Source organism: Anolis sagrei, chromosome X, assembly GCF_037176765.1.
Source record: "Anolis sagrei isolate rAnoSag1 chromosome X, rAnoSag1.mat, whole genome shotgun sequence".
Classification (NCBI taxonomy): Eukaryota; Metazoa; Chordata; class Lepidosauria; order Squamata; family Dactyloidae; genus Anolis; species Anolis sagrei.
This window is the reverse complement of record NC_090034.1, coordinates 94,139,079-94,166,526: the sequence shown is the minus strand read 5'-3', so window position 1 is coordinate 94,166,526 and position 27,448 is coordinate 94,139,079. Positions and strand designations below refer to the sequence as shown.

General features: G+C 42.2%; 2 long non-coding RNA genes across 3 annotated transcripts; one reads left to right on the top strand and one right to left on the bottom strand.

Moving 5' to 3' along the window:
* Window positions 1-682: 682 nt before the first annotated feature.
* LOC137094890 (uncharacterized) lies at window positions 683-8,873 on the bottom strand. Of its 2 annotated transcripts, none has more exons than XR_010908736.1 (4): window positions 8,628-8,873; window positions 5,633-5,785; window positions 3,004-3,144; window positions 683-1,410 (listed from the first exon to the last, which is right to left on the bottom strand). It is a non-coding gene; the product is annotated as an uncharacterized lncRNA (long non-coding RNA). The 2 variants fall into 2 exon arrangements; XR_010908735.1 differs by having other exon boundaries at window positions 8,684-8,873.
* LOC137094891 (uncharacterized) lies at window positions 6,720-26,405 on the top strand. Its single transcript, XR_010908737.1, has 3 exons — window positions 6,720-7,054; window positions 25,243-25,321; window positions 25,731-26,405. It is a non-coding gene; the product is annotated as an uncharacterized lncRNA (long non-coding RNA).
* The last annotated feature ends 1,043 nt before the right edge of the window (window positions 26,406-27,448 follow it).

Here is a 27,448-nt window from a genome sequence, read left to right as displayed (position 1 = left end):
AGAACCGAGCACAGCCTCCAAGATGCCCAAGATGGGAAAGCCAAAATACACCTCTATCTATAATAATAATAATAATAATAACAATAATAATAATAATAACAATAATAATAATTTAATTGTACCCCGCCACCACCCCCCTGAAGGTACTCGGGGCAACTAACAAAGCACTCAAGGTGCCACACATAAAATAGAATTACTTATCATTAAAACAAGACATAATTTGACAGGATACACACAATGGACAATATCTATCTATGTACAGTTGCCTGTCTTGATAGTGTATAACAGCATTGAATGTTTGCTGTATATGTGTTCTGTGATCTGCTCTGAGTTCCCTTCAGGGTGAGAAGGGCAGAATATAAATACTGTAAATAAATACATAGATAAATAAATATACTTTAGCCAAGATTCTGTATTATGCTAGACAGCAAAAATCTAGAGCAGCCCAGCATGTACATTTGCCAGGAGGGTAAAACATGGCAGAATAATGTAACCATTCTCCTTTTTGGCCATCAATGACCCTTCCTTGAAAAAATCCAGAAATGCCAATGCACTAACTTAGTTTGATTCCCACCTCCTAGGGAAGACAGTTTGTTCTTAAAGGAATCAGTGACTAATTCACTTCCTCATATCTCTTTCTATTGTGATAGAATAGTAGAAAATCATGCACTTTTGAAGGCTATTCACAATTCAAGATTTATTCAGGACAATATTTGCATTTTGCAATTTGGTACAGAATGTAATCTTTTTGCATTTTGAACTGCGTTTCCACTAATTAAAGCAAGCTAAGAACAATGGTGGAACTAAGAGGAGGAGAGTGAAACTGGGACCTTTTAAAAGCAGCTGGAAATGTGGGAAGGCAGAGGATTAATCAGGAATACCCTTGACAGTTTGGAACAGTTGGAGGCTGTGAATATTCAGCTACAACAAAAAATTGAACTTTTCTTAATGAAATTAAGAACAGCAATCAGAGAAAATTAGATTTTTATTATTAATTTTTTTTGTCTGTCAGCTATAAATCAAAGCTCCTAGAAGAAGAAGGTGGCTTGTAAAATGTATCAGGAAAAGTAGAACTGTATAAAGTTAATTTCTGACAGTTCCTATAACCCCCTACTGCCCAGTAAACTGGAGCTCTTAGAAAACATAATCTAAAAGGAAATAACTGGCAAAACAAACAAACAATGAAAGAAAAGAAGGCATTATTGCAGCCCAAAACCAGTCGGTCAGAAGCTCTGTCACAATCCAGAAGCTGAAGCGGTGAAGGAACCATTCAAGCAGCAACAGAAGCTGGAGTACAGGTGGCCTTAGCAATATTGGTATGAACATTTGCAGAAGTGACTTCGCCTTCTTTTGAGGCACACAGAGCTTCTGTAACACATCCCTTCATGGTGAGGTCAATGACAAATTTACCTGCAAATGAAATTCATGGAAGGTGGTGAGAAAAGGAAGACATAAACAGCTACCCCAAACCAATTCTTCATTCAAGGATGTAGATCAGACAAGGGCAAACTTTCTAACTTGGGGGCAGCATGGCAGGTTGGATTGGGGTGGATGGGCCAGGTGGGTTGGGGTTCTCCCCAAGCCCCCTCCCTATCCTTTCCTCCCCTTCTTCTTCTCTTTTGGACACAGAAAGATGGAAACCATTTGGATCCCAAAAGGGTTGGCCTTGGTCGGGATGAGATGGTGCATGGGGGAGAAAAATTGTATTCATTAGACCCTGTATTACCTACTCTTGATATGTAATCCTAGAATCCTAGAGCTGGAAGAGACCCCCACGGACCCTCCAGTCCAACCCCCTGCCATGCAGGAAGGCACAATCAAAGCATTCCCAATAGACAGTAAAGCCTCCAGAAGAGGAGATTCCACCACACTCTGAAGCAGCCTATGCCATTCCCCAGGAAGTTCTTCCTAATCTTTCCAGTTGAATCTCATTCCCTGCCATTTGAACCCATTGCTTCCTTGTGCCCTGGTCTCTAGAGCAGCAAAAAGTCCATTTTTCCCCTCCCTCTTCCTCCTCAATGGGACACGGCTTTAAATCTAGAAACATGATTCTCATGTTCTCTTTCTACCTTGTCTTCTCCCAGGTAAACATCCCCAAGAGGAAAGGAAAAAGAGAAGGAAGGGAAGGGAAGGCAAGGCAAGGATGGGAGGGAGGGAGGAACAAAGGAAGGGCGGAGGGGAATGGAGGGAGGGCGGAAAGAAAGAAGGAAGGAAAGAGCGGGGAAAGGAAAGAAGGAAGGGCAGAAGGAAGGACAAAAGTGTGGAAGGGAAGGAGGGAGGGAGAGAGGGAGGTAAGGAAAGAAGGGAGTGAGGGAAGTAGGTTAGGAAAGAGAGAAGGATGGAAGAATAAGATGGTGAGAGATGGCCTGGGTTTCCCCATACCTGATGTAGATGTTGCAGCTTCACGACAATGTGAAAAACCCACATCTCAATCAGTATGGAAGTGTTTAATGGCTATTTAATCAAAGTGGAAAGGAAAGAAACCACTTGGGGTGGATGACCAACATCCGGGTTAATCAAGAGTAGTGATGTTTGGGAGGGAGATTAAATTAATGAAGTCTCCCACAGGAACTACCAGGACATCTAGAATGTTTCTACATTTGACATCATAGTGGTGGCATAGGAGAAGGTCCTCACATTGATGGCAGAGGTGCAGATAAATGGAAATCTCCAATTTCTGGGGGAAATAAATCCTACACCACACAATGTAATATGATTTTTGTTTCTGCATTATAAATGCCGTTTTCAAACTGGATCTATCATAAGAACATGGAAAAAGTTTATTAAACTCCAACAATTTTGTTTTTGTGGGACATCCTGGAGCACATTTTGCTATAGTTTTTCATTGAATCTCATTGAGTCTCAACCCATTCAACATAGTTTGTGGAAACCACAAAAAAAAAGTTTATAGGGTTTAACAACTACTTTCAAAGTAAGTGCCTAAGATCTATTTTCTGATGCCATTAGTATTTTATTCTTGCCAATCTGAAATTCAGAAATTACCGTATGTTACTTTTTCCACCATGTCAAGGCAGTAGTTCTCAGGTCCAACACAATCCACCATTTCTGTTTCACACCCATAGGGTGAGAAGGAATAGCAGGCTGGGCATTGCTTCCCATTGGGTTTGTCCATTACTGGCGCCACTGAAACCAAAGAGAAAGAGCTGGTGAGGTGATCAGGCAGGTGCAAAGATGATGCCTGGTGCAATGAAGCTGGGCTGCTAAGAGCAGGTCAGTGCCCACTTCAAGCTGCTCAAACTTTTGTAATGGTAGGTAAAGGTAGTCCCCTGGCATTAAGTCCAGTCCTGTCTGACTCTGGGGTGTGGTGCTCATCTCCATTTCTAAGCCGAAGAGCCAGCATTGTCCGTAGACACCTCCAAGGTCATGTGGCTGGCATGACTGCATGGAGCGTCGTTACCTTCCCGCCGGAGCAGTACTATTGATCTACTCACATTTGCATGTTTTCGAACTGCTAGGTTGGCAGAAGCTAGGGCTGACAGCGGAAGCTCATGCTGCTCCCCGGAATCGAACCTGCGACCTTTCGATCAACAAGCTCAGCAGCTCAGTGCTTTAACCCACTGCGCCACCGGGGGCTCCTTTGTAATGGTACTCTGGTTGATTAGTGGAATAGGGGAGGTTTCAGCTCTACAAGCATGATGAATATTCTTTATTTCGCCAGCCCCCAAGGAGTAATCCAATTTCTGAGACACTTTTTGGCAAATAATATGCTTTTGTATTTTACAACACCATAAAAATGCCGAAGGTCAAAGAACAAGGAGAAAATACTGCAATCAAAACAGCTTGGCATCATAGTAGATGAAGCAACAACACCCTCATGTAGCCGGAATTGAGCATAACCTCCAGGCGCTGAGGTTGGAAAATGCCAAAATACCTCTGTCTGTCTGTCTTGTAACTCTTAAAAACAGCATTTAATGTTTGCCGTGTATGTGTGCATTGTGATCTGCCCTGAGTCCCCTTCAGCGTGAGAAGGGTGGAATATAAATACTGTAAATAAATAAATAGTTCATTTTATAAGAATTGATAGGGTGAATAATGCTGGCAAACACACATTTTGGTCACTCAAATGTTAGACTTGTTTCTGGGTATATTTGACTTACTGATTTCAGAAGTGACATCAGTTTTTCCCTATTAGCTCTAGTTACGGAAATACATAACATATGCCATCTACCATATGTCAATTCTGTAGCTGTGTATAAGTTTTCATGTGTGTGTGTGTGTGTGTATCTATGAAATATATTCATTTACTGTATTTTTATGTTAATCTGGTTTTTTAATTTGTTGCACTCTGCCTCAAGTCATCAGAAGAGGTAATCAATTAAAAATTGTTGTTGTTATTCTTACCAATCACCAGCTACCTGCTAATAGAAAATCATGACAACAATATCTAAGAAACTACAGCTGATGCAATCTATCCAATTTTTAATCGTGTCAGGAGCGACTTGAGAAACTGCAAGTCGCTTCTGGTGTGAGAGAATTGGCCGTCTGCAAGGACGTTGCCCAGGGGACGCCTGGATGATTTGATGTTTTTATCATCCTTGTGGGAGGTTTCTCTCATGTCCCCGCATGAGGAGTTGGAGCTGATAGAAGGAGCTCATCTGCCTCTCCCCAGATTCGAACCTGCTACAATGTTCTGAATCAGCATCCCAAATAATCCCGTGAACAGATCCAAAAATCAAGACAATAATGGTTTTTTGTTGGGCTTTAATTCAAGCTTGAGTTAATAATAAATCTGTCCTTTTCATTTTACCAAAATTCACCCAGGATATTGCATGATTGATTTGCTACCATATCCGATTTCTCCAGATCCATTTTGTCTTTCACGTTTTTCAGTATTAGCAATATGTAATGAGACAAGGATAGGATTAGTATTGGGATTATACAATACTAAGTGTATCTTTGCTTCATTTGGGCAGTATTAAGTGTATCCTTGCCTTCTCTGTTAACTAAGGTCCCTTCTACACTGCAATATAAAATCCAGATTATCTGCTTTGATAGTGTGGATTACCTGATTAGATAATCTGGATTATATGGGAATGTAGAAGGGGCTTTAGAGTAACAGCAATCTTGCGCAACCAAACTACATGTATCTGCAGTTTCAGCTGACCAGGATTTCTTTTCCAGCTGTGTGACATTTGGGTTCCCCAACTTTCAAACAAACAAAGACTTCACCCTTTTGATGTCAAACCCTTCACCACATTGTTTGTATAGTATGCCGTTTAGCTTTCCATTTTGTGCATTATTCCCAAGTACATAATGAAAAATAAAGGCTGTTCTTGTTGTTTTGTTGTGTGCCTTCAAGTTCTATCTCACGTATGCTTTGAAAGAAGGAATCAAAAGGTTCTTTCTAAAGAAAATTTGTTGTTGTTGTTGGTGGTGGTGGTATTGTGCACCTTCAAGTTCTTTCTCACTTATGGTGACCCTAAGATGAATCTATCAACTTGGTTTTCTTGCTAAGTTTTGCTCAGAAGATATTTCTCTTTGTTTTCATCTCAGTCTGAAGAAGAGTGACTTGCCCAAAGTGTCCCAGTGGGTTTCCATGGTTAAGCAAGGATTTGAACCCTGATTCATTCAAACCACCCCCAACCTTGTTTTAGCCTCAAAAAATGCTTACAGTGAGGATGGGCTGTTTTGCAGAGATCTCCCACGCAGCAGGCCACACTTGATCTTACATATCTTCCCTTTCCTAAATTCATATAACTTGGTGGACTATCACACACATGAGAGGACTCACACGCCTTCGTCACTGTCTGAAGCAGTTCCCCATCTGCAAAGAACAGGAAAGAGATTGTCACATACAAACCTGGCCCCTTTGTTTCCTCCATGTCAATTGCAAGGAAAATGTAATTCTACATCACCAGTGGAATGCACACTTAATTCCATGCACCAGAACATGCCAAACCACTTTTTCGAGATTGGATCATTTTCTCTAATGATAGGGATGTCTCTGGACACATTAGTAGGTCTGGAATATATGACTATTCAACATATTCAAGCATTGCACTGAAAATATTTTATGTGGGTTTGCTTTTTTATTAATTTACTAGCTGTCCCCTGCCACGCGTTGCTGTGGCCCAGTCTGTGTGTATGTGTTTTTTAAGTTCATTTCTCTCTGTTTTTCAGTGTTTTTATGAGTGATGGTTGGCCTGATAGGTGTCTTGTATCCAAAGTTAGTATCAAGTCATCTAGTGGTTTTTGAGTTATGTTAATCCCACACATGAACATTACATTTTTATTTATATAGATTAGCTATCCCCTGCCATGCTTTGCTGTGGCCCAATCTGGTGATCTGGAAAATGAAATAATGAGAAAGTGTTGGTTTCTAATATATGTAATTTATTTATGCTTGTGGGTAAACAGTATTTTTGCTGTTTCTTTGTCAGTGTTGATGTCGAGATTGTCTGGTTTGCCTACTATGGAACATGCAACACATAATTGTCCTTCTTTAGGGGTCCCTTTCAAATCTAGGATACTATATCTCTCTGTGTGTGAATCATATATATCTAATCTATATCTATGGCTGGATGGCTCTTTGTCAGGAGGGCTTTGATTATGTTTTCTTGCCCTGGTGAAGGGAGTTGGACTGGGTGGCCTTAAGTATTTTCTGTTGGTCATGGCGGTTCAATGTGGGAAGTTTGCCCCAATTCTGTCATTCATGGGGTTCCGAATGCTCTTTGATTGGACTTCCGGTAGCGACAAGATGGCGGAGGCCACGGTTTGCTGAAGCTCCGCAGCCTGCAGCAACCCCTTTCCACACAACCCTTGGTAGAGCAGGGGGTGCCCCCCCCAGCACCCCCTAACCTGGCAGCTAGAAGCGGGTGGGCGCTATTAACTCGACCGGGTCAAACAAAGAATGGACATTCAATCTATAATCTACTACAGACACTCACAACTCTGTTGCAACCAGTTTGACCCATTGGGAGAGTTTTGCAGGGCGTGGAAGGTTACCTGGGGAAAGGACGACGGCCGCTATTTTAAACTCAAAAAGAAGAAGAAGAAGAGAACTAGATAAACGAAGAAAGGCTCACCAGGGAGGGTAAGAAAGCTACGAATCTTTTTCTGAATATACCTTGGATTTTCCACTATTTATAAGAACTTTAATTACTACAACTGTATCCGATTATACTTGAAATGTGCATAACGTGCATAAGGACAAAATAATGCCGAAAAGATTATAATATAAGGTAATTATGAAACTGAGAGCCTGGGGGAAGTGGAGCGTTCAACTATAAAGGGAAACAGAGAAATAAAAAAACAGGAGGAAGAAGAAGAAGAAGAGAAACAAGAGAAGAAGTGGAGGAAAGTAACTAAGGGGTAGAGTGGAGGAGCGGAGGAGAAAGAAGAGAAAAAAGGGGAGTTACAGGAGAGTTGCGGAAGGAACGGTGAAACAAAAACGGTGAAACGAGAGGAGAGCACGAGAGGTGGAAAGGTGGAAAGGAGGAAAAAAAAGAAAGAAGGAAGGAAAGAAAGAAAGTAAGGAGAAAGAGGAGAGAGAGAAAATAAAGACACAAAAGTAGAAAGGTCAGCAAAGAGAAACATAGACAATCTAAGCCAGTGGTTCTCAACCTTTCTAATGCCGCGACCCCTTAATACAGTTCCTCATGTTGTGGTGACCTCCAAACATAACCCTAACATTATGAATCGCCATGTAAATAATGATCTTCAGGATGCATTTTCATTCACTGGAGCACATTTGGCACAAATACCCGGTATGCCCAAATTTGAATACTGGTGGGGTTGACGGGGGGATTGATTTTGTCATTTGGGAGTTGTAGTTGCTGGGATCTATAGTTAACATGTAAACAAAGAGCATTCTGAACCCCACCAACAATGGAATTGAACCAAAGTTGGCACAGAGAACTCCCGTGACCAACAGAAAATACTGGAAGGGTTTGGTTGGCATTGACCTTGAGTTTGGGAGTTGTAGTTCGCTTACATCCAGAGAGCACTGTGGGCTCAAACAATGATGGATCTGGATCAAACTTGGCATGGATACCCAATATGCCCAAACGTGAACACTGATGGGGTTTGGGGAAAATAGACATTTGGGAGTTGTACTTGCTGGGATTTATAGTTCACCTGCAATCAAGAAGCATTCTGAACCCCACCAATGATAGAATTGGGCCAAACTTCCCACACAGAACCCCTATGAACAACAGAAAATACTGTGTTTTCTGATGGTCTTTGGCGACCCCTCTGACACCCCTTTGCGACCCCTCCAGGGGTCCCGACCCCCAGGTTGAGAAACACTGGTCTAAGCAAAATATGTAAAATATAGTAGAATAAACCCCTCACCACCCACCTACCCAAGATCTCCCAACAAGCCAAACTCCCCGCCCCCTTAAAAGACTCTAACCACGAACAACCCCACAAACTACGTAAACCTTTCCAATTCCTCCCCTGGACAAACTGAATCCAGACAACTAAACAACTACAGAAGGGTTCATAAAACTGAGATGCCTAAGGGTTACACGACTGATACAGATGACAAATAACAACAAACAACAACAAAACACTACAAAATTGCTAAATCCTGCAATTACTACAATCAATAATTACTACAAATTACTACAAATATCTCCCCGCCTCCCCCCTTTCCCTCCGCGCACCTCTGACGATCTTTCGTCACCCCACGCCTCTCCGGAACCCTTCACCGACTCCTTACTTTAAATAAGAAGAAGAATCGAAGAAGAGAGATCCGAGGAGATCCGAGGAGAAGGGGTAGAGAGAGGAGCGTGAGGACCCAGGTGACGCTCGCCTTCCATCCATATCGAGAGCGTCTCAAACGGCGAACCACGCAGGGCAAGGCTGAACACAGCAGCGGACACTTAACCCAAAGTAGTAAGCCACGCCCGGGAGAACCACGAGGCCGGAGTCGGAATCGACTGAGAGGCCACGCCCAGAGGAGGAGCCGGATCGGAAGAAGGCACGCCCAGAAGAAATACGAAGCCGGGGCCGACTGGAAAGACATGCCCTGACACGAAGCAAGAACGAAAGGAGCCGAGATACATAGTGCGGGTGGGGAAGAGGACAGAGGTTAAGGAGAGAGAGCTAAAAGAGAGAGGGAAGCAGACAGAAAAGGAGGAGGACAGATCTGGAAGAAAAGACACTAGAGTAAGAACGATAGAGACCACTAGTAGAAGAAACACAATAGAGATATATATATTAGAATAGAGATATATATTAGAATAGAGATATATATTATTAAAAATAGGGGGAAATAAAAAAAAGAGAAATAAGGAAAGGAGAGATTCACATAGAAGAACATAAAAAGGAGTACCAAGAGAACTACAAGGAATCAGAGATTCAAATAGAACGAGGGGTGAGCTTAAGTTAGTCACAAAATAAAAAATAAATCCCGGAATAAGAACAATACTCCATAAAATAATTACGAATCAATTGGCATCAATATTTTAATATTATTAGTTTATGTTGTTATATTTATTTTGTTTATTTATCTTTTTTTGTCTATTTTCCCCATATATATATATATATATATATATGGGGAAAATAGACAAAAAAAGATAAATAAACAAAATAAATATAACAACATGTTGTTCATTCGTTCAGTCGTCTCCGACTCTTCGTGACCTCATGGACCAGCCCACGCCAGAGTTCCCTGTCGGCCGTTACCACCCTCAGCTCCCTCAAGGTCAGTCCAGTCACTTCAAGGATGCCATCCATCCATCTTGCCCTTGGTCGGCCCCTCTTCCTTTTGCCTTCCACTTTCCCCAGCATAATTGTCTTCTCTAGGTTTTCCCGTCTCCTCATGATGTGGCCAAAGTACTTCAACTTTGTCTCTAGTATCTTTCCCTCCAGTGAGCAGCCGGGCTTTATTTCCTGGAGGATGGACTGGTTGGATCTTCTCGCAGTCCAAGGCACTCTCAGCACTTTCCTCCAACACCACAGCTCAAAAGCATCGATCTTCCTTCGCTCAGCCTTCCCTAAGGTCCAGCTCTCACATCCGTAGGTTACTACAGGGAATACCATGGCTTTGACTAGGCGGATCTTTGTTGCCAGTCCGATGTCTCCACTCTTCACCATTCCATCGAGACTGGACATTGCTCTCCTCCCAAGAAGCAAGCGTCCCCTGATTTCCTGGCTACAGTCTGCATCTGCAGCAATCTTTGCACCTAGAAATACAAAGTCTGTCACGGCCTCCACGGTTTCTCCCTCTATTTTCCAGTTGTCTATCATTCTTGTTGCCATAATCTTGGTTTTTTTGACATTTAGCTGCAACCCGGCTTTTGCGCTTTCTTCTTTCACCTTGATTAGAAGGCTCCTCAGCTCCTCCTCGCTTTCGGCCATCAGAGTGGTGTCATCTGCATATCTGAGGTTGTTAATGTTTCTTCCAGCAATTTTCACCCCAGCTTTGCATTCATCCAGCCCCGCACATCGCATGATGTGTTCTGCATACAAGTTAAAAAGGTTGGGTGAGAGGATGCAGCCTTGCCGTACGCCTTTCCCAATCTTGAACCAGTCTGTTGTTCCGTGGTCAGTTCTGACTGTTGCTACTTGGTCCTTATACAGATTCCTCAGGAGAGAGACAAGGTGGCTTGGGATGCCCATCTCACCAAGAACTTGCCACAGTTTATTATGATCCACACAGTCAAAGGCTTTAGAATAGTCAATGAAGCAGAAGTAGATGTTTTTCTGAAACTCCCTGCATTTCTCCATTATCCAGCGGATATTGGCAATCTGGTCTCTCGTTCCTCTGCCTTTTCTAAACCCAGCTTGAACATCTGGCAACTCTCGCTCCATGTATTGCTGAAGTCTTCCTTGCAGGATCTTGAGCATTACCTTACTGGCATGAGAAATAAGGGCCACTGTACGGAAGTTTGAGCAGTCTAACAGCATAACAGTATAACAACATAAACTAATAATATTAAAATTGCGTTTCAGATTCTGATCTGCAGTCCTTTGCTGCCATCACGTGGTCACATAGGGAGGTGCACACTTGCTTTCAAATTCTCATCTGCAGTCCTTTGCTGCCATCAGGTGGCCACATAGAGAAGCGCACGCTTACTTTCTAATTCTCATTGGCAGTCCTTTGCTGCCATCAAGTGGCCACATAGAGAAGTGCACACTTGCTTTCAAATTCCCATCTGCAGTCCTTTGCTGCCATCAAGTGGCCACATAGAGAAGTGCAGGCTTGCTGCCATCAAGTGGCCACATAGAGAAGTGCAGGCTTGCTGCCATCAAGTGGCCACATAGAGAAGTGCAGGCTTGCTGCCATCAAGTGGCGACATAGAGAAGTACACGCTTGCTGCCATCAAGTGGCCACATAGAGAAGTGCACACTTGCTTTCAAATTCTCATCTGCAGTCCTTTGCTGCCATCAAGTGGCCACATAGAGAAGCGCACGCTTGCTTTCTAATTCTCATCTGCAGTCCTTTGCTGCCATCAAGTGGCCACATAGAGAAGCGCACCCTTGCTTTCTAATTCTCATCTGCCGTCCTTTGCTGCCATCAAGTGGCCACATAGAGAAGCGCACCCTTGCTTTCTAATTCTCATCTGCAGTCCTTTGCTGCCATCAAGTGGCCACATAGAGAAGCGCACGCTTGCATTCTAATTCTCATCAGCGGTCCTTTGCTGCCATCAAGTGGCCACATAGAGAAGCGCATGCTTGCATTCTAATTCTCATCTGCAGTCCTTTGCTGCCATCAAGTGGCCACATAGAGAAGCGCACGCTTGCATTCTAATTGTCATCAGCGGTCCTTTGCTGCCATCAGGTGGCCAAATAGAGAAGCGCACGCTTGCATTCTAATTCTCATCAGCGGTCCTTTGCTGCCATCAGGTGGCCACATAGAGAAGCGCACGCTTGCTTTCTAATTCTCATCAGCGGTCCTTTGCTGCCATCAGGTGGCCACATAGAGAAGCGCACGCTTGCTTTCTAATTCTCATCAGCGGTCCTTTGCTGCCATCAGGTGGCCACTTAGAGAAGCGCACCCTTGCTTTCTAATTCTCATCAGCGGTCCTTTGCTGCCATCAAGTGGCCACATAGAGAAGCGCACGCTTGCTTTCTAATTCTCATCTGCAGTCCTTTGCTGCCATCAAGTGGCCACATAGAGAAGCGCATGCTTGCATTCTAATTCTCATCTGCAGTCCTTTGCTGCCATCAAGTGGCCACATAGAGAAGCGCACGCTTGCATTCTAATTGTCATCAGCGGTCCTTTGCTGCCATCAGGTGGCCACATAGAGAAGCGCACGCTTGCATTCTAATTCTCATCAGCGGTCCTTTGCTGCCATCAGGTGGCCACTTAGAGAAGCGCACGCTTGCTTTCTAATTCTCATCAGCGGTCCTTTGCTGCCATCAAGTGGCCACTTAGGGAAGCGCACGCTTGCATTCTAATTCTCATCAGCGGTCCTTTGCTGCCATCAAGTGGCCACTTAGAGAAGCGCACGCTTGCTTTCTAATTCTCATCTGCAGTCCTTTGCTGCCATCAAGTGGCCACTTAGAGAAGCGCACCCTTGCTTTCTAATTCTCATCTGCAGTCCTTTGCTGCCATCAAGTGGCCACTTAGAGAAGCGCACCCTTGCTTTCTAATTCTCATCTGCAGTCCTTTGCTGCCATCAAGTGGCCACTTAGAGAAGCGCACCCTTGCTTTCTAATTCTCATCAGCGGTCCTTTGCTGCCATCAAGTGGCCACTTAGAGAAGCGCACGCTTGCTTTCTAATTCTCATCTGCAGTCCTTTGCTGCCATCAAGTGGCCACTTAGAGAAGCGCATGCTTGCATTCTAATTCTCATCTGCAGTCCTTTGCTGCCATCAAGTGGCCACATAGAGAAGCGCACCCTTGCATTCTAATTCTCATCTGCAGTCCTTTGCTGCCATCAAGTGGCCACATAGAGAAGCGCACGCTTGCTTTCAAATTCTCATTTGCAGTCCTTTGCTGCCATCAAGTGGCCACTTAGAGAAGTACACACTTGCTGCCATCAAGTGGCCACATGGAGAAGTGCACACTTATTTATTTATTAATTTATTATTTATTTATTACGGTCGCTTATACCCCGCCCTTCTCACCCCGGGGGGAGGGGGGGGGGGACTCAAGGCGGCTTACACAAGCAAGGCACAGTTCAATGCCCGCATTACATGACAACAAAAACACAACATCAGTTAACAACAGCAATTATAGCAGTGATAACAATTAACATCAGCAATAAATTATTATCAAAACAACCATAAAACCTGTAAAAGCAATAAAACAATAAAAGCAATACAAACCTCATTGCTGGTCAGCGTTTAACAGACTCATAGTTTAGGTTCTACTACCACACATTACCGGTCCTATCCATCTGGTTTCTATATCTAACTGTCAGGATGTCCAAAGGCCTGGTCCCATAGCCACGTCTTTACCCTCCTCCTGAAGGCAAGGAGGGATGTAGATGCCCTGATTTTCCCCAGGAGTGAGTTCCACAGGTGAGGGGCCACCACTGAGAAGGCCCTGCACCTTGTCCCCACCAGCCTCACTTGTGATAGCGGTGGGATCGAGAGCAGGGCCTCCCCAGATGATCTCAAATTCCGGGATGGGACGTAGAGGGAGATACGTTCAGACAGATTCACTGGACCGGAACTGTATAGGGTTTTGTAGGTCAAAACCAGCACCTTGAATTGTGCTCGGAACTGAATCGGCAGCCAGTGGAGCTGACACAACAAGGGGGTGGTGTGTTCCCTGTATGTCGCTCCGGTAATCAATTTGGCTGCCACTCGTTGGACCAGTTGAAGTTTCCAAACAGTCTTCAAGGGCAACCCCACGTAGAGTGCATTGCAGTAGTCTATTCAGGATGTAACAAGAACGTGGACCACTGTGGCCAGATCAGACTTCCCAAAGTACGGGCGCAACTGGTGCACAAGTTTTAATTGTGCAAAAGCTCTCCCAGCCACCGCTGAGACCTGGGGTTCCAGGCTCAGCGATGAGTCCAGGATCACTCCCAAGCTGTGAACCTGCGACTTCAGGGGGAGTGTAACCCCGTCCAGTACAGGCTGTAACCCTATACCCTGTTCGGCCTTACGACTGACCAGTAGGACCTCTGTCTTGTCTGGATTCAGTTTCAATTGCTTTCAAATTCTCATCTGCAGTCCTTTGCTGCCATCAAGTGGCCACATAGAGAAGTGCACCCTTGCTTTCTAATTCTCATCTGCAGTCCTTTGCTGCCATCAAGTGGCCACATAGAGAAGCGCACCCTTGCTTTCTAATTCTCATCTGCAGTCCTTTGCTGCCATCAAGTGGCCACATAGAGAAGCGCACCCTTGCATTCTAATTCTCATCTGCAGTCCTTTGCTGCCATCAAGTGGCCACATAGAGAAGCGCACCCTTGCTTTCTAATTCTCATCTGCAGTCCTTTGCTGCCATCAAGTGGCCACATAGAGAAGCGCACGCTTGCATTCTAATTCTCATCAGCGGTCCTTTGCTGCCATCAAGTGGCCACTTAGAGAAGCGCACACTTGCTTTCTAATTCTCATCTGCAGTCCTTTGCTGCCATCAAGTGGCCACATAGAGAAGCGCACGCTTGCATTCTAATTCTCATCAGCGGTCCTTTGCTGCCATCAAGTGGCCACTTAGAGAAGCGCACACTTGCTTTCTAATTCTCATCTGCAGTCCTTTGCTGCCATCAAGTGGCCACATAGAGAAGCGCACGCTTGCTTTCTAATTCTCATCTGCAGTCCTTTGCTGCCATCAAGTGGCCACATATAGAAGCGCACGCTTGCATTCTAATTCTCATCAGCGGTCCTTTGCTGCCATCAAGTGGCCACATAGAGAAGCGCACGCTTGCATTCTAATTCTCATCAGCGGTCCTTTGCTGCCATCAAGTGGCCACATAGAGAAGCGCACGCTTGCATTCTAATTCTCATCAGCGGTCCTTTGCTGCCATCAAGTGGCCACTTAGAGAAGCGCACCCTTGCTTTCTAATTCTCATCAGCGATCCTTTGCTGCCATCAAGTGGCCACATAGAGAAGTGCACATGTGCTTTCAAATTCTCATCTGCAGTCCTTTGCTGCCATCAAGTGGCCACATAGAGAAGCGCACGCTTGCATTCAAATTCTCATCTGCAGTCCTTTGCTGCCATCAAGTGGCCACATAGAGAAGCGCACGCTTGCATTCAAATTCTCATCTGCAGTCCTTTGCTGCCATCAAGTGGCCTCATAGAGAAGCGCAGGCTTTAGCTGTGGAGGCGCATCTGTGCTGCCATCCTGTGGACGAAGTGGGAAACCACACCTCGATATAATAATAATAATAATAAGGAAAAAAATAAATAACAATAATAATAATAATAATAGTTAAAAAACAAACAAACAAAATAAATGAATAAATAAGATAAAATAAAATAAATATAAAATAATAATAAAACAAAATAAAACAAAATAGATAAGACAAATAATAAATTGACTCACATCAGAAATGCAAGAAAAAGAGGAATGTGACAACAGAAGAAAGAGAGCCAGAGAAAAATCGCCAAATGACTATGCCCTTTACCTGTGTGAAGCGAAGAAAGCTGTGGACTTAGAGGACAAAAATAAAAATAACTATGGATCAGAAAATTAAATTGTATACTAATAAGGTGTTACTGGGTGACACCTGTTCAGCCCCACAGCCGTTGTCATGTGGTTCAATTGTTTAACATCTACATGAAGCCGCTGGGGGAGATCATTCGGAGTTTTGGACTGAGGTGGACTGAGGTGTTATCTCTATGCAGATGATGTCCAGATCTGTCACTCCTTCCCACCTGTCACCAAGGAGGCTGCCCACCTTAGCTGCTGTGTCGGACTGGATGAGAGCTAACAAACTGAAATTGAATCCAGACAAGACAGAGGTCCTACTGGTCAGTTGTAAGACTGAACAGGGCATAGGGTTACAGCCTGTGCTGGACGGGGTTACACTCCCCCTGAAGACTCAGGTTCGCAGCTTGAGAGTGATCCTGGACTCATCGCTGAGCCTGGAACCCCAGGTCTCAGCGGTGGCTGGGAGAGCTTTTGCACAATTAAAACTTGTGCACCAGTTGCGCCCGTACTTTGGGAAGTCTGATCTGGCCACAGTGGTCCACGTTCTTGTTACATCCTGAATAGACTACTGCAACGCACTCTACATGGGGTTGCCCTTGAAGACAGTTCGGAAACTTCAACTGGTCAGAGCCGCTCTTAGCCATACCTGGAACAAATACAAAATCAGACTATATATAAAAAAAACCCCAATGTGGTTTTCACCTAATTAGGCCTATCATAAAAGAGAACTTCCTTGGAACATATGGCTGACATACAACCAACTACTAAAGGTCAGAGGACAGGAAATAATACTTAAGTCACAGGAAGAACTGACCCTGTTGGACTCCTCCATCTCATGGTTTCATTATCACCAAATTAAGCAAAATTTCCAGATAGACAACACAATAGGATATGAAATGAAAAAAAAACACCTTTTGGGAAAAAAACACCTTTTGGGACAAATACTAGATTCAGACACAAAAATCATTAAAAAATATATACAACCAACTCCTAATATGGACCACTGAAACGGAGCAAATAAAAAACAATATGATAAACTGGTCAAGAGACATAGGCCACTCCATACCCCTAGCGGATTGGGAAGAAATCTGGCAAAGAAAAATTAAATATACATATGCTACCGACCTTAAAGAAAGTTGGTACAAGATCTTTTATAGATGGTACCTAACACCAGTGATATTATCAAAAATCTCCAAAGATAAATCAAAAGATCGTTGTTGGAAATGTGGGGGGGGGGGGGGGGGGGGGGAGGTGAATTCGTCCACATGTGGTGGAACTGCAGTAAGGTCAAAAATTATTGGTCGCAATTACATAAAAAGATAGAAAAAATCCTAAACATAAAATTCGACCCAAAACCTGAAATATTGCTACTAGACTTTAAACTGGGAAAAAACGAAGATAAGATATTTTTTCACCTAATAGCAGCTGCGAGGATAACATTAGCAAAAATGTGGAAACCAAAGAAATCCCAACAACGGAACACTGGATAATAAAAATAATGGATATAATAAACATGGACATGTTGACGCAAAGAATCTCACACAGTTTTTCAAAACCCCAAAGAATTGACTGGAGGGTAGTGTTGGACTTTATAAAAGGAGAAAACAAAGAGATGCATATGATAGACCTGTAATGAAAACCCAAGGCCTATACCAATATATAGACAGCGAGTGATGCAAGTAAGGAAATAAATGTATATTTATATGCTGTAGTACAAGTATTTAGACAAGTAGTCAGAAGAACACATTATATGTACAAATATATTAATGTATGAAGATGTAACAAGTTGAGTGCCACCTGGATGAACCTGGAAGTACCTGATCTACCTCACCCACTACCCCAGTTTCCCCTATTTCTTCCCTTCTCCCCTCCTCCCTCTCCTCCCCTCCCCTTTTTTCTTCCCCATCCCTTCCTTCACCCCACAACTTCCCTGTACTGTCCACCTCCTGTTTGTTTTTAATGCAAATTTGTAAAATAAAAATCAATATATATATATTTTTTAAAAAGAATGCTCTTTGATTGTAGGTGAACTATAAATCCCAGTAACTACAACTCCCAAATGTCAAGGTCTATTTCCCCCAAACTCCATCTGTGTTCATATTTGGACATACAGAATATTCATGCCAAGTTTGGTCCAGATCCATCATTGTTTGAGTCCACAGTGTTCTCTGGATGTAGATGAACTACAACTCCCAAACTCAAGGTCAATGCCCATCAATGCCCATGTTAGTCATGGGAGTCCTGTGTGCCACTTTTGGTTCAATTCCATTATTGGCGGAGTTCAGAATGCTCTTTGATTGTAAGTAAACTATAAATCCCAGCAACTACAACTCCCAAATGGCAAAATTGATTTTTTTTGAGTGATGGTCACTCCTTGGGTTAGTAGGTGTCTTGTGGCCAAAATTGGTGGCAATTTGTCCTGGGGTTTTTGAGTTATGTTAATCCCAAAAACGAACATTACATTTTTATTTATATAGATGTCAGGAAGAGTTTATTTATTTATTTACATGAGGAATCCCAATATACAGATGGGTGGAGACAAAGAATAATAATTGGATGCTATTGGAGAACAGAGCTCCCAGATGTCTCACAATTGTACTGGGCCTCTGAACTAACTTGTTCATTCCCTGGGTCAAAAACAACATTCAAGTGCTAGTCCAGCTTTTATTTTTTGTTGGACTAGAGGCAGCATATTATCTTTGTTTTGACCTCAGCCAGCAAAATGTATCAAATCATCCCTGCACTTACCTATTGTGTTTTCAACCATTATGACTGCACAGGTGTCTTGACCGTCGGCGCAAGTCTCCATGGGACCACTGCAGTTGCTTCCAAGGCCAGTGCAGACTTCACATTCCAAAGCATTGCCTGAGCAAAGGAAAGGAAACCGGGTTGAGATTCATTTGTTCACATGTATATGGCTTTGTCGTAGCCTAGCATTTCCTCTTTGCTTCATTCAATACCACAAGCCTTAGTTGATATGAGCAATTATTGCTATGTCAATGGAACTTCTTTAAAAATACTATATTGCAACATTTTCCAGAAAAGATCCTAGAATTTTAGAAAAATGTAGGCTGAGAATGAAATTGTGGTCCCATCCACACTGCAATATAAAATCCAGATTATCTTCTATGGATTATACGGCAGTGTAGAGTCATTTATCATTGTTGTTGTTGTTCTACTGACACAAAAACACAGTATGACATAGCAAATGAGATATATATGTTGGATTTCGTATCACAAAATCACAAGTCGAACACTTCCCAAGCGTCTGGGACTGTGTGATGTATTTAAGAATGATGCGTACAGATCCAAGTTAGGTGGCCTTTTTCCAGTTGACAGATCGTGATTTTGTCAATGTTTATTGTTTCCAAATACTGGCATGGCACCCAGTGTGCTGATTACCAATGGGACCACCTGTACTGGTTTATGGAAGAACCTTTGCAGTTCGATTTTGAGGTCCTGATAACGGCTGAGTTTTTCCTGTTGTTTTTCATCAATTTGACTGTCACCTGATATGGCAACATCAATAATTCAAACTTTTTTTCCTTTTCCTCAGTTGTGAAACAGAGTTATGCCTGTGTTTGTAGTCCATCTGTGCAATACATTATTATTATTATTATTATTATTATTATTATTATTATTATTTTACTGACAGAAAACACAGCAAACAAGATCTATATGCTGGATTTCATATCAAAAAATCACAAGTCAAACACTTCCCAAGCATCCAGGACTATTATTATTATGTTTGTTTTGATTTGTATCCCACTTTTTCTCCCCATACGAAGACTCAAAGTGGCTCACAATTAAATACATTATAATACTAATTAAAATAGATATAAATGTATGAATATTAAAACAGTATTAAAGCCTGTCTCAGCCTTCAAAGGCTTGTCAAAACAGAAAAGTCCTCACTGGTTTATGGAACATTATTATAATTCTGTTGATGTTTGGCAGCATGTCTCACAGGGATTGGGTTCTGAACATAACTTTGAGGAAAGGAATGATTGCTACCTTAATTTAAGACTAATTAATGTTCAAAGGCTAGGAAAATGAATCTTTGGATTACCAGGCTTTCCTTACCCATCCATAGAAGCACAGAGATTAGAAGGGTCTGCAGAATCATGTTGATGAGAAATGATGATCAAAGAGCTGTGAAAGCTGTAAAGAGATTGGGATTCAATATTACTCATGTTCATGAAAGACATCTAAAAATTCTGAAACAGTTAAATAACTGAAAGGCATTTTGAAAAATCACGATTCAAGAAATGGTTCCAGACTGGTGACTTGTTCATGTCTTGGTGACTTGTTCATGTCTAGAATAGATCTTCAGGGTTCAATAGGGGAAAACTAGTCCTGACTTTCTGTTGATTTCTTTACATCTATGTGAACAAACTATTTTTATCAAAGATGTTTTTTTTTCAATTGGAGAATAAACTTTTTTTGTCTGGGAAACTCAGGCCTATTCTACACTGCCAGTGTAGACTCATATAATCCAATGCTTTAATAATCTGGATTATATGCCAGTATAAAAAGACCCTATGTTTCCTAATAAAACCCTAGTATCAGTTGGCAAAGGGAGGACATGCAACTCTCAATTAGGCCTGGGTAACAACGCAAAAATTTGTTTCTAAAATCGATTCGTTTTTGGGTTTTTTTTGCGTTTCATTATTTAAAAGAATTACAAAATTTTCCTTTAAAAAAGTACGGTATTTACGAAATTTCGTTATTATTAACTAATCGATTCGTTAAGATGGCGGACCCCCGCGCATGCACAAATCACTTCCGAAACTTCATTATTAAAACGGGGGTCGATTCGTTAATGTAATAACGAATCGATTCGTTAAAATGGCGGACGCGATTTGCGCATGCGCAAAATGACTGTTATGGAGCGAACACAGCCACAGGACAGGGACAAACACACACACAGGCACACAAGTTTTTTTTTCTTTTTTAAGAATATTTTTTGAATTTTTTTAAGAATAAAAGAAATATTTATCAGAAATATTTAAAAATGGAAAATTAACAAAATGCTTGCCCTGTTGTGGAGCGAACACAGCCACAGGACAGGGACAAACACACACACAGGCACACAAGTTTTTTTCTTTTTTTAGAATATTTTTTGAATTTTTTTAAGAATAAAAGAAATATTTATCAGAAATATTTAAAAATGGAAAATTAACAAAATGCTTGCCCTGCCCTGTTGTGGGGCGAAAACAGGGCAAAGCCTCCCTGCTGCTCCCAGCCCAGGTCCTTAAACCGCCCTCGCTCTCCCAACAATGAATGTGAATGAATGAATGAATGCAAGCAATGAATGAATGCAAGCAAGCCAAGCTTCCCTCCCGCACCTCCCGTCTCCTCGCCTTCACAATGAGCCACGGTGCTTGGGAGCGCCGGATTGGCTCCCGGCGCACCCTGCATCCTCCATCCCTAAAACGTCATTTCCGAAACGGGCGGAAGCTCGTAAAAAAGATGGAGGATGCCGTTTTGATATTTAAAAACACTTCCGGGTTTGAAAATAAGTTTTGTAATCATTTTGTAATTGTTAAAAATAACGAATATTTAACGAATTACAAAATTAATGAACGAAACCGCCCAGGTCTCAATCCTTACTTTCCACTAGCAATCTGATGCCGAAAACAACACCTCCACCTAGTGGTAGAAGATTGGGCAAGAGTTCTTGAAAACTTGGTGTGGATCTTCACTGATGTATAAAATCCAGATTATCTGCTTTGAACTGGATTATTTGGCAGTATAGATTAAGATATTCTGCTTCAAATGAGATAATATGGATTACCTGCTTTGGTAATCTAGATTATAAGGCAATATAGATCAAGCCTGATTCAGGTTTTTTTATTTCATATCAAAAACATTGCACAAATTAGTATAAAACCTTCCCTTCCCTTCCTGATATAGCCCTTTGGGGATCGAATTTAAACAATGCAGGCACCTACATGAAGCAACCATTGCAGCATGCTGACCACATGATCCTGGAAACCACATGAACTCCATGTCGAAGCAACAATTGGAGTACAAGGGAGCCATTGCCACCACCGAAAATTATATTTTTCCTGCATGGTGGAAAGGGGTTGGATTAGATGGACTCTGGGGTTTATGCTGCTGCTGCTGCTGCTGTTGTTACTACTGCTAATACAAAGGATGTATGGCCATCTGTTGGGGGTGCTTTGTGTTTTTTTCTGCATGGCAGAAGGGGGCTGGAGTGGATGGCCCCTAGGGTTTCTGCTATCATCATCACCACCACCACCACCACCACTTTTAATATGGATATAAGTGATTTTAATGTCTGTATATATTTATGGTTTTATGTCCCGCTATTGAATCGTTTGCTGTATATATGTTGTCCTCTGCCCTGAGTCCCCTGCGGGGTGAGAAGGGTGGAATATAAATGTTTTAAATAAATAAAATCATAATCATTACAAAGGCTAGATGGCCATCTGTTGGGGGTGCTTTGATTGTGCATTTCCTGCATGGCAGAAGGGGTTAGACTAGATGGCCCTGGGGGTCTTCCACTGAAATACTGTTAAGTTTATGTTGGTTAAAATAGTTCTAGCATAAGCTTCCCTCCATTTCCTCCCCACCTAAGATGTTTTGGGAAATAGAACTCTTATTGTGGTGTTATGGGATCTAAAAGACTACCAAGAAGTTAGTGATCTTTCACATTATGCCCATATAGTTCTATTTTCATAGGGATTGTATGACTGGGGGCCCTTCCACACAGTCCTATATCCCAGAATATCAAGACAGGAAATCTCACATTATCTGAATGTGGATGCAGATAGTCCAGTTCAAACAGATATTGTGGGATTTTCTGTCTAGATATTCTGGGATATAGGGCAGTGTGGAAGAACCCTTAGTGTATCCAAGTGAGATATCAGGAAAGCACAACTTTTTACTAAACAATCTTACAGGTGTATTTTCGAAGACTTTCATGGCCAGAATAACTAGGTTGTTGTGCGTTTTCTGGGCTGTATATCTATGTTCCAGTAGCATTCTCTCCTGATGTTTTACCTATATCTATGGCATGCATCCTCAGAGGTTGTGACCTCACAACCTCTGAGGATGCCTTCTATAGATGCAGGCAAAACGTCAGGAGAGAATGCTTCTGGAACATGGTCATACAGCCCAGAAAACACACAACCTAGATTTTACACACTCTGCCATGTTATCTCACCTTTGCTCCAAAAATCTCCTTTATATAATTTATGCAAAGTGAATTAAATGCTATATACACACACACACACATACCAAAGCTCTTGAAATCAATCTTGCGTAAAAGATAAGAAAAACTCTAGGAATGTGTCATTCTTGCATCTGATCATGAAATAAGCAAAAACGTACATCCCTATTTCAAGAGAACAGGTACATGCTACAGTATCTCATTAAAAGCATAGCTTGCTTAAACTGCCCTAAAAGGTAATTCTAGATATGCATAAAATAGTATAATTCTTCACTAAGGCTTCTTGAAGGTAGTTTGGTTCAAAACATGTCCAATGAGAAGCGGACTTACCAAGAGTTTCAGGATGCTATTGGTAAACTGTTTTTCATGTGCCAGAAAGAGGTGCTCTGAACTTTTGCTGGAAAACTGTTGTCTGGTTCTTTCCTGCACTGCCTTATAAAGAGGGAATGTGATTTACAAGGTTCTAGAGTTTTGTTCTGGTGCTTTGATTAACAACCATCATGATTTTGCCCTCTTGCCCCTCTTTGTTTTACAATTGTATAGTTCTTATCCATTCCTGCAAACAAAGAAAGTCAACCAATGACTGGTGTGTGCACAGCAAGGGTGCATGCACTAGTGGCAATAAGGTCATTCTCATGACTTGTTATCAGCTTGTGAATGATGGAAAGCAAAAAGAGAAGGAGGTAAAAGCTTCAATTGATTGTGGGTTTGCAGGAACTCTTTCTGAGTAACAATGTCACACCTATCTCCATGTTAGAGTGTTTTTTTTTTATTTCTGAGCTACCTTATGCCCCAAATTCATTTTCAACCCATATCCTTCTTAAATGAACAGTTTGCTGTGTTTGAATGGAATCTGTTTGTATGTCAAATGATGAAATTCAAATTCATGAAATGCTGTCTAACTCTGAACTTTAGCAGTCCTTCTACTTCAGATGATCTATACCAGGGGTCCTCAAACTAAGGGCCGAGGGCCGAATATTGCCCTCCAAGGTCATTTATCCAGCCCTGACTCAGGGTCAATCTAAGTCAGAAATGACTTGAAAGTACACAATAACAACAACAATCCTATCTCATTAGCCAAAAGCAGGTACACACTTCCCATTGAAATACTAATAAGTTTATATTTGCTAAAATTGTTCTTCATTTTAATTATTGCATTGTTAAGGGTTATTTGCACTGCAAATAAGATATGTGCAGTGTGCATAATTTTTTTCAAATTATAATCCAGCCCTCCAACAGTTTGAGGGACTGTGACCTGGCCCTCTGTTTAAAAGGTTTGAGGACCCCTGGTCTATACCATGAGTGGAGGACATGTGGCCCATGATTTCTGTATGGCCTCCAACTCCATTTTTAAAGACCCAACCTTCCCTTATATCTCTTCCATCCTTATATTAGTTTGAAGGTTAGAAACTGAAATAAGTGAAATATGTTTATGTGTTTATAAATACTAGCTATACTTGCCACAAATGCTGTGGCCAACCTTCCCTCCCTCTTTCTCTCCTCCTTTCTTTCTCTCCTTCCTTCCTTCCTTCCTTCCTTCCTTCCTTCCTTCCTTCCTTCCTTCCTTCCTTCCTTCCTTTCTCTTCTTCATCCCTTCCTTGCCCTCCAACTTTTCTTTCCCTTCCTCTTTCTCCCCTTTCTTTCTTCTCTACCTATTCTTGGACTGCAACTCTCAGCAGTCCTCCTGATCAATCTACCTACCTACCTATCTATCTAATCTATCTAGTATCTAATATATCCGGAGGATTGCTGGGAGTTGCAGTACAGGAATAAAAAAATTGGAAGCAGTACATTTGGATCATCCTCCTCTCCTAAAGGGCCTGGTCTAGGCGATGCTGGGATCTGTAGTCCAAAAGAGAGTGTGGATATGCTATTGTGTGTTTTGTTTGCCAGGGGGAGTTGTTTTTGCGCATGCACTGTCGCATCTTTTTGCTTTTTTTTTTGGCTTTTTGAGTCCTTTCTGCTGTGTTTTTCAGTATTTTTATGAGTGATGGTCACTCGTTGGCATGATAGATGTCTTGTGTCCAAATTCGGTGTCAATTTGTCCAGTGGTTTTTGAGAAGAACAGTTCGATTTCTGTATCCACTGACTTTGCATGGTTCCGCGAATATGAATAGCAAACCAAACCCTTTTGGACCAAGAATACCATAGAGTTATGCCAGAGTACCTAGAAAATGCCCACAATGAGGACATACATTGTTGGATGCGGATAAATGAAACCACAGATATTGCTCCCACAGATAAGAGAGTCATGCCATACAGACATCTATATTGAAAAATAATAATTCAATACTCATCACGAAATTAAGGGTGGCAGCAAATTGTTTCTAAAGTGTTTCTAAAATATTGTTAGGGGTCTGCATTGTAACTATAATGATATAATTTTTAATTATTTTTGTTATGTAAGTGCACAAAAGGAGGAAGTTTCTGGGGCTCCTTTCTCCTTCATTTTCAGAGCAATCAGGATGAAACTTGCTACAATGGAAGATCACATTTACCACTTTTATTCCCCCCCCCCCCCCCAAGTTTCAGAACCAACTCCAACCCTTTTGGGGGGAGAAGCGGCGCCCATGACGGAGACCTGGAACTTACCTAAAAGTCATAGGTCAGTTTTTTTAATCTTATGTTTTTTGTGTGGGCACCCCTTGTGTTTCTAAATATTGCTTATGAAATAGATTCAACAAACAAGTTACAAATAAAGAGACAAATGTATTTTAAAGGTTTCGGTATTTAATGGTGAATAAAATACATTCTGAAATTAAGATTTCTTAACAATATTAATGAAATGAAAACAAATGGTTGTTTCAATAAATATTTGCCAAATGGCCAGATAGCAAGGGATACAAGGAAGAAGGAGAAAATGAGGTTGTACTTGATGGAGCTATAGCAGGCATGGGCAAACTTTCTAACTTGGCGGCTGCATGCAAGCCAGAGCGGGATGGGTGGGCTGGGAGGAAGGGGGTTCTCCTCAAGTCTCCTCCCTGCCCTTTCATCCCCTTCCTCTTCTCTTTCAGGGGCAGAAAGTGAAGAAAAGACTGGAAATGCTGGATCCTAAAAGGGTTGGCTTTGGTCAGGATGAGATGGTGGACGAGAGAGAAAAAGTGTATTCATTAGACTCTGTATTGCCTACTCCTGATATACAATCCTAGAGCTGGAAGAGACCCCCAAGGGCCATCCAGTCCAACCCCCTGCCATGCAAGAAGGCACATTCAAAGCACTCCCAATACACAACCTCTGTGGAAAAGCCTCCAGAGAAGGAGACTCTATCACATTCCCAGGCAGCCTGGGCCACTCTACAACAGCTCTTACTCTCAGGAAGTTATTCCTAATCTTTTCAGTCAAATCTCTTTCCTTGCCATTTAAAAACATTGCTCCCTTATGCCCAGGTCTCTAGAGCAGCAGACAGTCCTATTCCCCCCACCCTCCTTCATGGGACACCCTTTTAAAACATGTTCCCTATCTACCTTCTCTTCTCCCAGCTAAACGTCCTCCAGGAGGAAAGGAGGAAGGAAAAAGAGAAGGAAGAAAGGGAGGAAGAGAAGGATAGGCAGAACGATGGGTGGAAGGGAATGGAGGGAGGGAGGGAATAGATAAGGAAGAAAAGACAAGAAGGAAGGAAGGAGAAAAAGAGAGAGGGGAGGGAGGAAGGACGAAAAGGTGGAAGGGAAGGGGGAGGGATGAGAGAGAGAGAGAGAAGGAAAGAAAGACAAAAGGGAGGGAAGGAAGGAAGGAAGAGATGGAAGGAGGGAGAGAGGAAAGAGAGAAGGGAGGAAGGATAGGATGATGAGACAGTGGATGGCCTGAGGAAAGACCAGAAGGGGCCACATCTGGGCCCCAGGCCTGGGTTTACTTATACCTGAGCTATAGGCTCTGCCAGTGCTGTTAATAATCTCTGCCCTTAACTTGTTGTCCAATATTTTCTGGAAGGAAATTTCTGCATCAGTATCCTAGAATATGAAATTAACCCATGTTTCCATTCTATAATTCGTTTTTCTTGGTTTATGTACTTCAAACCACACCTTCTGTTCTCTTGATATGAGCCCATGAAACCAGTTGGTTCTCACATTACTTTGGCTTTTCAGTTGAGTTATTCAACAAAGGAGAAAGGTAGTAAGCTTTTAAATATGTTTCAACTATGTTTTATTGTCTGCCATCTGTTTTTCTCACCTTGGATTCCGGTGGCAACTCAACACTCCCTCTCTCCAGGTTATGCAATAAAGAACCCTAACCTTGGTACTTGTTTACAGTCCCATTCTCAAATGGAAGATTTGAACAAATGTCAGTACTAGCTTTTCCCAACCTAGTGGTATCCTAGCTGTTGGATTACAACTAACACAGCCCCAGTACATTTATGGAAGTTGTCATCCAATCTCTTTTAAGCCAACATGGGGGACCTTCAACAAGGTCCCCCATGACCTTCTGGCAAACAAACTAGTCCAATGTGGGCTAGGCAAAACTATGGTGAGGTGGATCTGTAATTGGTTCAATGGACGAACCCAGAGGGTGCTCACCAATGCTTCCTCTTCATCCTGGAAAGAAGTGATAAGTGGAGTGCCGCAGGGTTCTGTCCTGTTCAACATCTTTATTAATGACTTAGATGAAGGGCTAGAAGGCATGATCATCAAGTTTGCAGACGACACCAAATTGGGAGGGATAGCCAATACTCCAGAGGACAGGAGCAGGATTCAAAACGATCTTGACAGATTAGAGAGATGGGCCAAAGCTAACAAAA